General features: G+C 55.8%; 1 protein-coding gene across 1 annotated transcript in view; it reads left to right on the forward strand.

The window, feature by feature from the left end:
- Positions 1 to 14,301, forward strand: part of LOC126052234 (potassium voltage-gated channel subfamily A member 2) — a 358,553-nt gene that overhangs the window by 180,159 nt on the left and 164,093 nt on the right. The window lies entirely within an intron of this gene.

Genomic DNA, 14,301 nt, shown 5'->3' on the forward strand with positions numbered 1-14,301 from the left:
CCCCTCGGCAGATGCGCGCTGGGCTCGGCCCGGCCCCGCTCTCCTTCGCCGGAGGGGAGGCAACTCCGCTCGGCTCCAAAAAAAAAAAAAAAAAAGCAATGAAAAAAATTAATAATAATGGACACGCAGCCCCTGACGCAGGCTTGAGTCACCAGGGCTGTGTGTCAAAGCTGGGGTGCCAGGCCACCCCCCCCACCACCTCTCCAAAGGGGGCTCTTGCATTAAAAATAAAAAATAATAATAATTAAAAAAAAAATTTAGCAGTCAGTGCTGGCAAAAGGGCTGGGTTCAGCTTTACTCGCCCTGGTGCTGTGGGGAAAGGCAAAAGCTCCTTTATAATGGCCCCCCCCCCCAGCCAAAAAGAGCAGCCCCAGATGTGCCCTCCTGGCCACTGCTGTGGCTCTGCCCTGGGGGAGTGCTTTGGGGAGGGTGGGGGGAGAAGGAGATCTGGTCACCCCTTTCCTCCAAGGATAACTTGAGAGGAGTCGCTTTGTCTCAGACCACACAGGGACAAAGGGAGACAGGAGGAGCGGTCAGGACCCACATTCTGCTCCCCATAACTCAGGTGCAAATCTGGAGCCCACCCTTTGAAGGCAGCGGTGCTCAGGCTTGGCCTAAAACCCAGTGACACTCAGGGACCCCAGACCCAACACAGGGCTCGGGGGATATCGCATCTCCAGCCGCACCAGTTCCCTCTCGTGACAAAGGTGAGCCCAGGAGCAGCACAGGCTGGAGCGAGGCTGAGCTAGGGGTGTAAGCCAGCTTTGGAGGATGAGGTATTTGCATTTATTAACGCACCTTTAATGCTGATGGTGAAATTCTGCAGGCAAAAGAGTCCCACTCCCCATCCAAACAGGACACAGTGGGATAGACAGCAACACCAGGTATTTTATCAGAAGGAAGGCAGAAATACACATGCACAAACAGCTCTTCAGGGTAAGCAAACCCCAAACCCAGCTTCTTATACAGGCTTGATTTGTCACAGCCACTTAGGCTGCTTTGGTGCAGTAACTGTGGTGTGGCTAGCAGAGAGTCCAGGCACACCTGTAGACATCAGCCCTCCCCTTTTATTCACTGCTGCCCTCAGAAAACATCTAATTGGGTTAATCGGGAAAGCCAGAGGGCTGTTAGGTTGATTGACTGGTGGGGAAAAGGAGTTTTCAAAGGAGTTCATTGCTGGTTCAGTACCTGATGGAAAGGATTAAGGATTCTGGGCCCCGAAAACCCAAATTCAGCCCATCCGAATCCCAGCAGTGTAGCCTCGACACTTTTCCCCAACCAGACTGTTACTGTTGGGGGGGATACTGGTACCAGTATCCAGCTCCTGGGCCTGGGAGAACCCCAAAAGGAGGAAAAACACATTTGGAAGAGACAAACCCTGGAGGATTCAGATCTCAAGCTCCAAACCATGCTCCTTCCAGCTCCTGGATTTCAATGTTTATGCACATTTCTGGCATTTGGACCCATTTCCCTTTCCAGCCTATTAAGCACAAAATGATCAATTCTCCCAGGTACTTGGGAGCCCAGCCAGCACCTGCACTGAGATCCAGTGCCTGAGTGTGAGACCAACGGTCATAACTCTCCCTCCTGCCCCCCTGGGAGAAATAAGGCCACACTCCATTAAATCTGCGCCTTTACCCATCCCAGGCAGGGGTAAGGCAGCTCGATGCAGCACTTGAAGGGGAAGAGGCGCGTGATTTACTACCGTGCAAAAATTCCCAGCGTCTGCTCAGCTTATTGCAATGTCTCTGCACATCTCAGGGAGGCTGATGCACCTTGGCAGGGGTGGGGGGACTTTGAGGCTGATGTGAGCCAGCCTGGAAGAGATGGGGTGTCAGTCAAAGCCTGCCAGGGGTTCCTCTGGTTTGCGGTCAGCCTTCGTGACCTCTCTGAAGATTTGATGCTTTCTGTGTTTTAAACGTGGCATCTTGTCACAGTCCTTCTTGTGGATCATGCTTTCTCATTGATAGAAGAACGAAACACGGAGGGCAAGGATGCAATGCCCAGGCTGGGAAGGGAAGGTGAGACTTGGAGCCATCACAGCCAGCACGTCAGTGGGGTCCCCTGCTCCCTGTTATGGGGACAGGCAGGGGACAGGCGATGGCAGGTATTAACAAGCAGGGAGAGAGAAATGTGCCTCACAGCATGTCACCTCCACGCCTCCATGGGGGCCGAGAGCCCTCTGCGGGGCCGGTCCCTGCTCTGCTCCAGTGTGACTGCCCAGGGGCCCGGATCCAGTCAGGGGTCTGGGACAAGGCCATGGGGGAGTGGGGCCAGGAGACATTATGGAGTGTGGAGGAGCCTCTCCCTCCGTGAAATTCAAGCCCACGTAGGGTCAATGTGAGACGGACTCTCCCCCGGCTGCAAAGTGACAACCACCCCCGTGCAGAGCAGCATCAGGCTCATCACATGCACTGGGAAGACCCAATGATGGGAGAAAGGCCCTGCTGTCTGCAGGCACAAGAAAAACTTCCTAATTTCTGAAGAGGGAGGTTTTTATTGCATCCCAGTGCTGTCTCCATGGGGAGATGGGTATGAGCTTGGGAGGACTGGGGAAGGGGACCTGCAGAGCCCACAACCTGCAAATGCCAGCAGCATAAAGCTCTCTGCACACTCAGAGATTAAACAAAAGAAGATCGGTTGACCTTATTAAGGGGGTCTTAAGCAAAGGGAAATCAAGCAACCTTATTAAGAGTGGCTGAACCAGCCATTTAGGTCCCCTGCTCCTGCACATCTCAGGGGGGAGCAGGGATCAGCCTATTCGAGCTGGGAAGGGGTCAGTTCCTATGCCACAGGTGACTTGATGACACCTTGAGGTGTCATAAATTCTCCCCTGAGGATTTAAAGACCTCCCTTTGGCTGGCCACACATCACCAAAGTGCATTGCTGGTTGGTAAACTGAGGCACAGAAAGATCCCCAGCTGTATCAGAGCTAAAAAAACGACTGGACAAGGTTGGATATGGACTCTGCCATGAACATGCATGCTCAGGACCAAAATTTCAGGTTATGGCCCAGGCTGTCACACTGCAGACTGTGCCAGCGATTGGCACAGAAGATGCCACAGTCAGATGCAAGAAGTTCTGGCTACGGCTGCATTTGGCTGACGCTGATCCAGAGACACAGGCTCAAAAAAAAAAAATACCCCAAACTCAGAGAGCCCGGTACTTTTCCGACACTAGCCTGAGCAGCGGGAACAGTCTGGATTAAAGCAGAGCATGAGTAATGTCTCTCCTGGAAGAGCAGTGCCCCGGAGAGCCAGCGAAAGGCTGATGCCACAGTCGAAGATAGACGCATTTCCATAAACGCTGGAGCAGCAGCCTATAAATAACCGCCTGAATTTACCGCTGCTCTCATGTGACCCTGATCCCCGCATTTTCGGCTGCCATCTGTCACCATGGAAATGGCATCACAGGGCCACCAACCATTCATTCATAGGACTGGTCCAGGGGAGGGGGCCCGGCATGGGGGAGGCATCGCTGAGGCTTTTTAAAGGATAAAAGTTGCAATTGGGGGAGGAAAAATACAGCAGGGAGATTTAGAGGGAGTGGGTGAAGATGGAGCAGTCCTTCCCAGGAGAGATGCGGCAGAGCCTGCGTTTCCAAACGTGCTGCAGCCAGGCAGGGGCACCCGGGCAGAGCTATGGGAAGGGACGGACAGACAGACAAGCCCGGATGGACGGAGAGCAGGGATGAATGGATATCTGCAGGGAGCACAGGGATGAATGAATCCCTCCCTGGACAGCATCCAGCAGTTTGGAGCATCATGAGGGTGCGGCCAGCACGGGGAGATGCACTTACCGCCCTGTCCCCCACCCCAAGCCCCTCCTGGCCACACCACCCTTGTGCCCTGTGCCTTTGGGAGGAGACGGCTGCCTTAAGAGTTTACTTTATTGCCTCCTCCACTGGTGAAATGGCTCCTAAGCCTGGCTTTTCCCCCCAAAGCAGGGTACAAACAGGGAGGGATTAACAGGACAGTGAGTGTGGAGCTGTCGGTATGCTCAGAAGATGATTTTCCACCTAAGCTGTCAAGCCGACCTACATTCAAGTGATAATAATCGAAGGGGATAATGCCCTCTGGTTTCTAAATATGTATTTGCCTGCAAAGCCCGGGCCTGTCACGGCTCATTCGAGGCCGGGCGCTGCTAACGCAGAGGGAAAGGAGCAGAGCCTGGGAAAGGAGAGCCGGGTCTGACTCAGAGCAGAGGAATGTCTGGCTCTGACGGAGCATTTTCCACCCAGGGATCCCAACTGGCTGTGCCAGGCTGCTTCCCCCATCCCACGGGGCAAAGGGATGTGCCCAACGCTACAGGTGAGGCGGTAGCACAGCCAGGATCCTGACCAGGATATTCCCCTCGGATTTGCCCTGCCCATCCCAGAGACACCTCACCCTCATCATCACGGGGGGGGAACAGGGACACCTTGGGCTGGTGACCAGCGAGCCCATGCAGACATGGTGGCACTTCCAAGGGCTCCCAAACCTCCCTCGTCACCCAGGGGCAGGATGATAACCCCGCAGGGTACCATGTCCCCAAAAGAGGGGCAAATGCCAGACAGCCCCAGCTGGAAACATCAAGAAACATGGAGAAAATGACCTTTAAAAGAAACATCTACCATTTATTAGTGATCTTAATGAAACCAGCCCTGGTGCCCCTCCATGCACTCACCTGTTGACTGTTTTTCTGCGGGGCTGCAAGGAGCAGAGACCATCTATTTTTGGCCTAGAGATCATGTCTAAAAAACAAAAGAGTGGTTGGGAGGAGGCAATAAGCCGTGTCTGAGTGCAAGAAGAAAACCACACTGCTTCATTCAGCCCCAGGGGACAAGCATGCAGGGAATAAAGGGGACTCTGCACAATAGAAGGAAAAATAATAAACCCCAGCACAGGCGTAGGAATGAGAACCATGTCCCATTGCCCCTGGGCAAGGGCTCCTAGCAGCGGGACAACACGCTTTAAAGAGCTGCTGCTCCTGAGTTCTGGTCTTAATTTTCTTCACATGTCGAGCTGCCATCGGATCAGACGCGGCTGAGTCTGCATTGTGCAACGGGGCAAATTCATGAGCGCCGGGGCTGCGTGGCACCACGCTGGCTCAGGCTGCCGCGGTGGAGAAGGCTCCATTTCCAGGTAGTTTTGGGGGCCTGGATGGGTCTTTTCTGAGGGGCTGAGTGATCTCAGAGAAGGTTTTTTGAAGGCTTTGCCTGTAGTTTGGCTGATACTGCTTTCCTCCCCCTCCAGACTCCCAGGTCCTGCCCCTCACTGCCTGCGCTCCCTGGCTGAGCCACCTCCATCCCCCTGGAGGGTTTGCAGTGGGGTAGAGCCCCAAAGCCCTCCCTCATGGCCAGATCCAGCCTTCCCTGCCCAGCACAGAGGCCTGAGTTGGGGATCTGGGATAGTCTCAGCGCCTGGACCCGCTCTGGGGAGCTGCAAGGTCCTCGGACATTTTGTCCTTGGAAATGAAAACAAAAACCATTTAAAGGACTGCTGAGCCTCAGATCTCCTTGTACAGCCTCTGCTGGCTGTGCCGTTTGTTCCTGGAGGAATAAAGAGAGATCTCAGCCTGCCTTTAGGCCAGCTTCTTTGAGAGGGGACATGTGTCCCCTTTCCGAGTCTCAAAGGGAGGACACAGCCCAGCGGGGAGGGAGTTTGCTATGGCCTTGTCTGATGCTGCCCAAACCAGCACATGGCTTGTTCCTCTGATGCTCGTTCTGACTGTGCAACCTGCCTGGCAGACTCAACGGGGCTCAAAGTACCAAAACCAGAGGATTTTCACCCCAACCCGCACTCCCTGGGGAGAAAAAGCATGTCCTGGGCTCTTAAGTCAATCCCACCGAGCTGTTCATCATCCCCTGGCACAGCCTCTGCCCTCCCCGGGGAGATAACCCCCAGCAACTTGGCACCCGGCATCGTTCTCTACCCAGCTAAGGAGAAGCAGCCAAATGACATCCAGCCGGTCCCCACCAGTAGCTGCTTTCAACAGAAATCACCCAGAAACTGCCCCAGGGCCGTGCAGCCACAGCCCTGGCTGGCCGGGAGCAGATGGGAGCCAGCCGGCCACCTGCGGTCCCCACGGCCACCTGCCACCAGCCAGCCCTCCCTGATGTCCCCAGCCTGGCAATGCGGCTCCCAGGTCTCGGCAAGAGCCAGGGATCCACTGGAATAAGGGAGCGGAGAAAGCAAAGCTGCCGGCGTCAGCTGGGGGATGCTTCCCACCAGATCCCCAAGGCTCCCACGGGACTCGGTGCATGGAGCCCATCGGTTCCTGTTTCACCAGCTGCCGTGTGATTTTGCCTTGGGTATATTTTAAGCACTGCCTTTGACGTCACACCTTCTTCCCCAGGATGCTGCTTTCTATACATTTCCAGGCAAAACGGTCCCCAAATCTCCTCTTCAGCTTCCCCCCCCATCAGGCACTGAGCTCCCCTGGCCCTAATTTCCCCCATCCCCTGCAGTATCACCTCCCCACAGCCAGGTCACCGCTTAGCAGCTAAACAAAGCTAAGGATGGGAAGTGATATTTAATAATCAGCTTTGGCAGAACAAGGAACAGGTGGAAGAAACACAGGTGCGAGATGCCCGGCTCACCCGGCAATTGGACTCAGGGCAGGAGCGGTCCATTGGCCGCACTGGGTGGATGCAGGAGGCAAAGCATCAGGAGATGGAGCCAGCCAGGGTGGTGGGTTCACTCTGCTCCCTCCTTCCTTTCAGAGCTGGGTGCAAGTGAAAAATCCTTCTGGTGTCGCACACCGCCCTGACAAGATCCATCAGGCCTGGCAGAGAGCCAGACCCCATCCCAACCCCTCCACCCCAGCTGCTCTCCTGGATTAGTCCCAGCCCCAAATGAATTGCTGCATCCTGCCCCAGACCAGAGGCAAGCCTCCAAATCCCTCACCTCACAGGCCTGAGCACCTCCACAAGCAGGATACGGCCATCTGGGGAGAAGGACACAGGCAGGGATGGAGCAGCATGGCCACTGTGTGTGTTCCAGCAGTTGGGGAGAGTTTTGCAGCACTGCCAGCACAAACACACTGAGCTCTTTGCTCACATGTCTCATCCCAGAAACAGCTACTGTCTGTTCCCGGAGACCTTCACCTGAGCCTCACTTCACCTCCCATCGAGCTGTTTGGGCTGACCCATGACCGGTGGAGAGCAGCAGACGGCAAAGCTCTGACCCAGTTTTTTTCCCTCCTCCCAAGAATTTTTACCTGCAGCTCCATCTCGGCACATGCCACTGGATCTCAGTGCCAACAGCAGGCATACAAGTGCCTCTGTGTCCTTCCTTGGAGGTCCCCGAAGTCAGGCTGCCCGTGGAGATGCTGTGGGGATACCCACTGCCCCATACACAGCACAAACCTGCCCTTCAATGTCCTGTGAGCACCCCTGTCCCGGAAGAAACCCGAAACATCTGGCCAAGGGAGCACATTTCCTTACTCCGGACCTTGGGCACAGCTGGTTTTTTTCTCTTTGAATTCCCTGGCCATCACCCAGCTGGGCATTTCCACGGGCTCTCCGGCATCTCACCTGCCGGTGGGATGTCTGCGGCTGTGCTTCAGCCCCCATCGGAGCCGTACCAGTGGAGAGGGAAAATGCAGGAGGTCTTGGGGCTGGGAGAGGTCACTCAGAGGACTAAAGCAGCTGATAAAAAAAAATCCCATCCCAGAGGTTCAGCTGGAAACGATCATCCACGTGAAGACAAGCTGCTTGGGATGAGCCTCCCTCCCCTCCCTCGTGCCCCCCAACCCTCCAAGCTTCCCGCACGAGGGGGTTTCACTGCGCTTTAAGGACAGACCAAGCCCCAAGGTATGTGAAACACTGTTGGAGAGAAGAGCCTGGATGCCATCCCTCACCCTCCCTGCTGAGCTCCCATCAACCCAGCGAGACAGCCACCCGCAGGGCTGCCTCTCCCCAGCCTCAGTGCGGAGAAGCCGCTGGTGCTCAGCCCCTCTGGAGCCCTTTCCCGTCAGGAAGAGCTGGGCTGCCCTACTATAGCTGGCATGAATGAAGGCATCTCCCCACCCCGTTAGCCCCCTGGGGCTGATTCTTCTTCTCTCGCATCCAACAGCACAGACCCAGCCCAGCTGCAACAGGGGCCAGGAGGAGGAATCAGGCTTGGGAGAGTTTTGAGGAGCGTTTCTGCCTGGGCAGCATCTCCTGGGCTGAGCTGTGTGGGTCCAGCATGGCCACGCTACCCTGTCCCATTCTAGGGATGCAGGCTTGTGCCTTGAGCATCCTGCACTAAGGCAGGATTTGCTGGAGCTTTGCAAGATGTTGGGAGAGGGTTTTTTTTTCAGCCAAGGCAGGGTTTGCTGCAGCTTTGCAAGGAGCTGGGAGAGGGGGATTTTCCTCCCCAAGTCTCCTTACCTGGCTGGGAGTGACAGCAGGAGATGGCTCTGCTGAGGGGAGATATGCTGGCCACACAGTGGGATGGGTGGTACCCCTGGCCGGAGTGGGGCTGGCTGTGGTTTGGGTTTTGTACCTGTTCAATCCTCCCATGTTTCTGGTTTCTCCTCCTTTTCCCCAGTGCCCAGAGCTTTCGGTGCCAGCTGTGAAGTGGGGGTTCCCCTGCCGTGCCCCATCCCTCCCCCTGAGGCTCTGGCACCGCCTGGAGCCAAGCAAATCTAGAGACAGCCCTGAGATCAAGCAACGCTTGATGGGATCAGGGAAGGATTTACTCAGGCCTCAGAGAACAGGGTTTTCCTCCCTGTTCAACAGCACCCAGACCTGCGGCCGCAGCACAGCAGGATCCTAGCTGGGACCCCCTAGGGCATCCCCCCACAAGAACACCTTGAAATCAGCTGTTCAGGGACCTCCCAGGGCATCTTCCAGTGGAAACACCCACCCAGCTCAGCCTTTACATGGGAAACCATCCAAGCAGCGACCGCCTGTCAGTCCCCATCCCATCTTCTCCCCCAGCATCCCCGTGGCTGTCGGCACATGGAGCCGCTGCCAAGACAGCAGCGCGCTCCATTGTCCGGGTCAGGCTTTAACCGCTGCCACCCGAGAGGAGGTTTGGACACCCAACAAAACTGGCAACGCCAAAGAGACCCCGGAGGAGGTGAAGAGACAAACAACCGGAGAAATCAACCCCAAAAAAACAATGCATCTTTTTGAGGCCGGGCTAAAGCCCATCGTCCCCGCTGTAGGGCTTGACCTCAGCTGAATGACACGGCCACCACCGCTGAGAAAGGGACCGCGGAGGAATGCAGCCACATGGGGGTCCCCCAAGAAGGGGGGGAACATGGGGGATGTTCGTGTTTGGGAGAGGGGATTGCAAAGCCCGTGACCTTTCGAGCCACAGCCCTGTCAGAGACGGGTACTTGTGGTTCCATTTTGGCTGCACCACCTAGAAATTTAATCCCTGGGCTGAGCCGGGGAAGCCGAGCACAACCCAGGAGCTAAGAAGGGGGCTGTGAATCAAAAGGAGTGTTGGGGGATGCAGAAGAAGCCTGGATAAAATAGGAATCAATCAACCAGGCTGATTTTATGGACATTTTAACCTTCCCTTCTCTTTGTTACCTAGAATTTACAGCCCCTTCACCTAGATGCTTGAAGCTGGAGCCAAGGGCACAGAACACGTGGCACCATCTCTTTGCAGCTGGGAATGGGGAAGATCGGATGGAACCAGCAGATCCCAGCCCCCATCATCCCTTGGTTTCCCCACGTATGAAGATATCTCCTCACCTAAACACCTGAGCTCAGCAGATGAGGCTTTGGGTTTGCACCATGCACCTCCATTCAGGGTGGAAATAGGGGCTGGAGTGCAGGGGAAGGTGGGGGTCCTGCTCCGGGGAAGGGTTGGGAAATCCTGGGGGGGGATAAGTCAGCAAAAACAAGAATAAGAGGAGTCGGGAGAGAGGATGAGGAAAGGGAAGAGCGAGGAGGCGGCGGCGGGGAGACAGACTGCACCGACCATCTGCTGCGGGTGCTTTTAATTGCTTGGGCTCATTTCAGCTCCTCTGCCTTGGCTCTGCTACAAGAGCTGCCAGCGACGGGAGCTGGTCCCCAGCATCAGCCTCGACTGCAAGGGACACTCGGGGATGGGGCAGGATGACATGCAGCCCAGGTGCAATGGGGGGAAAGAAAGGAGCCAGGTTTTGCAGGGCTGAACTGGGGAAAGCATCTGTGCCAAGGGTGGGACCAGCCAGGGCTCCATCACCAAACCACCCACTGGGGCCAGGGATCTCTGGCAACCGGCTCCAGCAGAGCCACGCTGGAGCAGGGGAAGGAAAAGCTGCTCAGAGCAGCCACAGATGCTTTACACAACCAGGCAGATGCCCCAATCCTTTGCAGCTTTTTAAAGATGCCTCAATTCAAGCAATTGAGTTTGAGAAGGGGTCGTGCACCTGGGGCTGCTGAGCTCTGCTCCAGGCTATAATTATCCCCCCTCTCCCTCAGCAGCTCCTTCTCTACCATCTGCACCTCCTGATACCTCCCTGCCTCTTCCCATCGCTGCCCTCCTGCCTGTCCTCCCCCCAGAACCCCTCACCCGGGGGTCCCCATCCCTGCAGGGTTGCTTTCCCTGCACCCCCACATCACCGATGCCAACCTGATGCCAACTGGCAGGAGCAGGCACAAAAATCACCAGCCATAAATTTGGGCATCCCCTGCCCTCCTCAGCGTGGGATCTCTCTTGCCAGAGCAGGAACCCCCTCAGGGGACCAGCACCGTGCTGGTTGCCAAGGCCACCAGCCCCTGCCATGCTGCAGCCCACTCTGGGTGGCTTTGGGGGTCCCCACCATCACAAGGCCTGTAGCCCACAAGGTCTTCGTCTCAGCCCTACCATAACACAAAAAATAACAAGCTGCTGTGCTCCCTGCAGCCCTTTTATCCCCCATTTGGGGGGTCAGGGTGGGAGGGAAAACCCAGATATTAATTATCCCTTCATCACATATGCAAAAAGCCAGCTCCCCATTGGCTGCACTGCACGAATGTACTCACATGATGGAGCATCCACTCTCCCATTGCCTTAGTGGCCAGAACTGATTTATGGGCTGGGCATCGTCTGCCCTTTGGGGGGTCCCTGGGCTTCCAAAAGGCTCCAAATTCCTCGCTGGGACGGTCTTGGATCTGCCCCCCACCACCACGGATCCCATTAACTGGGGTCTGTTTAATTGTTTGCACACAGCGAGGACAGCCCTGGGAGGAAAACGGGGGCACTATGCTGCACCACAACCTGCACGTCTCCATGCACGCTGGGAAAAACTAGCAGGAGCTGCAGGTTCTGGCGCTGTGGGGTTTTGCAGGGGGATCCCAGCATCTCCATACTGGGAGCGCTGGGAATGCTGAGCTCTCCATGTTGTCTCATCACAGGGATCGCCTGTATCCTGCAGAACTGCTGCGGTTTAGGACTCAGAGGGAAAAAGGCAGCCCGTCTCCCCGCGTCAGAGGTGTGTGCTGGCGGGAGGGATCAGGGTGATCCAGTCGGGAAGCTGAGGGGCTTGGCCAAGCACTGGAGCTGTGCATCCCTCTCCCGAGTGTTTACAAACAGGATTAGCACTGCCAGCAGATTAAACATGCCATGCCTTGGGTTTAATTTCCCTCCTTGGGAAGGTTTGATATTTAAATCCAAGGCTACAGTGAGTTGCAGTGTCCAAGTGCCGGGTGCCAGCTGTGATGAGCTTGTCAGGCCTCTGCTAGCGCTTGGTCTCTGAGCCGCTTGGCAACCCCGGTGGGCAAAATCATCCTGGTAAAGCTGAAAGCTGGGGATGGACCTGGGGGCATCGGTGGAGATGAGAGGCTGAGGGCAGTGGAGAGGATTTGGGAGCCAAATCCATGTCCTGTGTTTGGGGCGGAGACAGCAGATCCCCATCAGACCCTGAGTCCAGGCAGCTTCTTTCAAAAACCTGCCCCGAAGGGACAGCCCAGGCAAAATTGGGAAGATACATCCAAAGCGATCGCTCACCAAGCAGCTTAACACAATCAGCTTAGAGCACCAACGAGAAAAAGCTACGGCTGAAAGAAGTCAGATCCTTAATCCTGGAGCAAATCCTGCTCCGAGCCCTCCCCTCCCTGCCCCATCCATCCCCTTGGGACCTCACCCTCCTTTTTTCCAGCATCCCAGGAGGGTTTATCCATGTAGATCACAGGGAGCAGGGTCAGGCTGGAGACGGGCCAAGCGCTGGGGACATCCGTCTGCAAACACATGGGAGGAGAGAGGTGAAAAAGAGCCCGTGGGAGATGTTTCTGATCCTGACATGGGGAATCTTGCAGGTAAGGTGGCAGCTGGCACATGTGGGTTGAAAGGGAGAAAGGCTGATATTCGGGGGGAGCCACCACCGCTGGGATAAACCCCAAGGGTCAGGAGTTTGCGTAATAAAAGAGGAAAAAAGGGTGATTGGAAAGGGGAGCTTTCAGTTGCTGCGTGAGCAGGATGCAGCCGAGACACTGTACTGCAAACACAGGGGTTCCCTCCGTGAGAGGGACAGGGACCCTACTCCCGATTTACCCCAGGAACCAGCCAGGAAAAGATCCCACGAGCAGTCGTGCTGGAAGAGCAAGCCAGCCCCTCTGCCTATCTCATCTCACCAGGTAATTGCCTCTCCCAATTACACAATTAGCGCAAGCAAAGGTAATTACAGAACAGAGGCGTATAATCATACAGCAAGTGCCGTGATTTCGGGTGGCAAAAGGAGGAGTGAGACACGTTTGGGGAGACAACACTGGGAGGGAAATCACCTCCAGAAAGCGAGGGATGGGAACAACACGGCAGCTTTGCACACAGGTTTGCACACGCATGTGTGCTAACAGCCGCTATGGGCACATTAACAGCTCGGTGGAAGGATGAATTACAGAGCCAGACAGCTGCCAAGCAATTTGTGATTGCCGTGTGTTAATTATATTAACGCACACAGGTCCTCTGCCCCGTTTCTTCCTTTTCCTCCAGCACAGGGCTTAGGTTTGCAGCATTTTTTCTACTTTATAATCGCCTGAAGGGAGGCATTAATGGCCGAGTGGAAGGATAAATTGCAGGGCCAGGCAGCTGCTAGCAGTTTAGGATTGCAACGTGTTAATTATGTTAAAGGCACTAAATAATTTCACTGTGTCGATGAGGGAAAGGAGGGAGGAGGTGGCGGAGAGGGTGCTCCAGGAGGGGATGGCATGTCCAAGGCGCTGGAGGGAATCAGGTACCTACAGCCAGGGATGCCCAGGCACCTTGTTCCCATCAGCTCCTTTGGAAAAGGCAAGTTTTTAAAATGTAATAGCCTGCTCTAGAGATGTTTGGAGCCTGAGCATGCCGGGTTTGGAGAGTCAGGGCTGGAGAAGCCGTTTCCCCTCCAGCGATGCCAGGCTGACCCAGGCACGTACCCACAGCGGGTTGCATGGAGGAGGACAGCGGGAGAGCACTCTGTCCTTGCAGGGAAGGAATCGGCCACCATGGAGAAACCTCCTTTCCAGCGGGGAGACGGTTCAGCTCCACCCCCAGGCCCCCGGCGGCTGCGCTCCCCGGGGAGAACGGGCAGGACCCGCCGCCTCCGGCGGGGCTCTGCCGGGGCCGGGGCCACCGACCTTCCCTCTCCGGGGTCCCGTTGTCACTAGATGGCAGTGGAGCATCTCCGTGAGGCTCTGGGGGAGCCTGCAGCCTTGGGAGACCCCCCCCAACCTCCCCTTCCCCGAGCCTCTCCCATCCCCTCCAGGCAGACCCCGGAGTGATGCCCGGAGCCAGCCTACCCCGGTACTGGTCCAAAGGGATCCCAGGTTGGATCTCAAGAAACCCAAGCTGCCAGGCATCAGCGTTGCCCTGGATACAGCCCCTTTTCTGGCTGAGGCTTTATTTGGGTGGGAAAAAAAAAAATTAAGATCTTGGCTGCTTAGCAGGGATTTCTTCTGCAACGGTCTCGGTTCTGGCCTCGCGTGTGTTGCCCACGTTTCTGCCTGAGAGAGCCCAGGTGCGAGCATGATGCAGATCCCAAACTTCCCGCTCGGTCCCAATGCTGCAAATAAACCCCCAGCCCTTGTGCAGACCCTGGTTGTCCCCTTGACAGGGCAAATGCAGGGACCCTGTGTTATACAAGCTATAAACAGGGGAGGCAAGGCAAAACCCTGGAGCTGCCATCCCTATCCTGGGCTACTTTCTCTCTAGGGTAAAAACGGACTCTTTGACCCAGGCACCATCCCATGGGAGCAACTAGCCTTGAGGAATTAAACTGCCCTGCCAGACTGGCAGGGGAGTGGCTGATACCAGTGCTCCCAAATGAGGAATCCCTCAAGAAAATCAGTTTAGTTCAATTGCTGCAGCAGTTGGCACGTGGTTACAAACCAATCTAGAAACCAGCTCCATTAAATCAGTGTAATTTCTGGGCATGCATC

This window comes from Accipiter gentilis, chromosome 29, assembly GCF_929443795.1.
Source record: "Accipiter gentilis chromosome 29, bAccGen1.1, whole genome shotgun sequence".
NCBI classification, from domain to species: Eukaryota; Metazoa; Chordata; class Aves; order Accipitriformes; family Accipitridae; genus Astur; species Astur gentilis.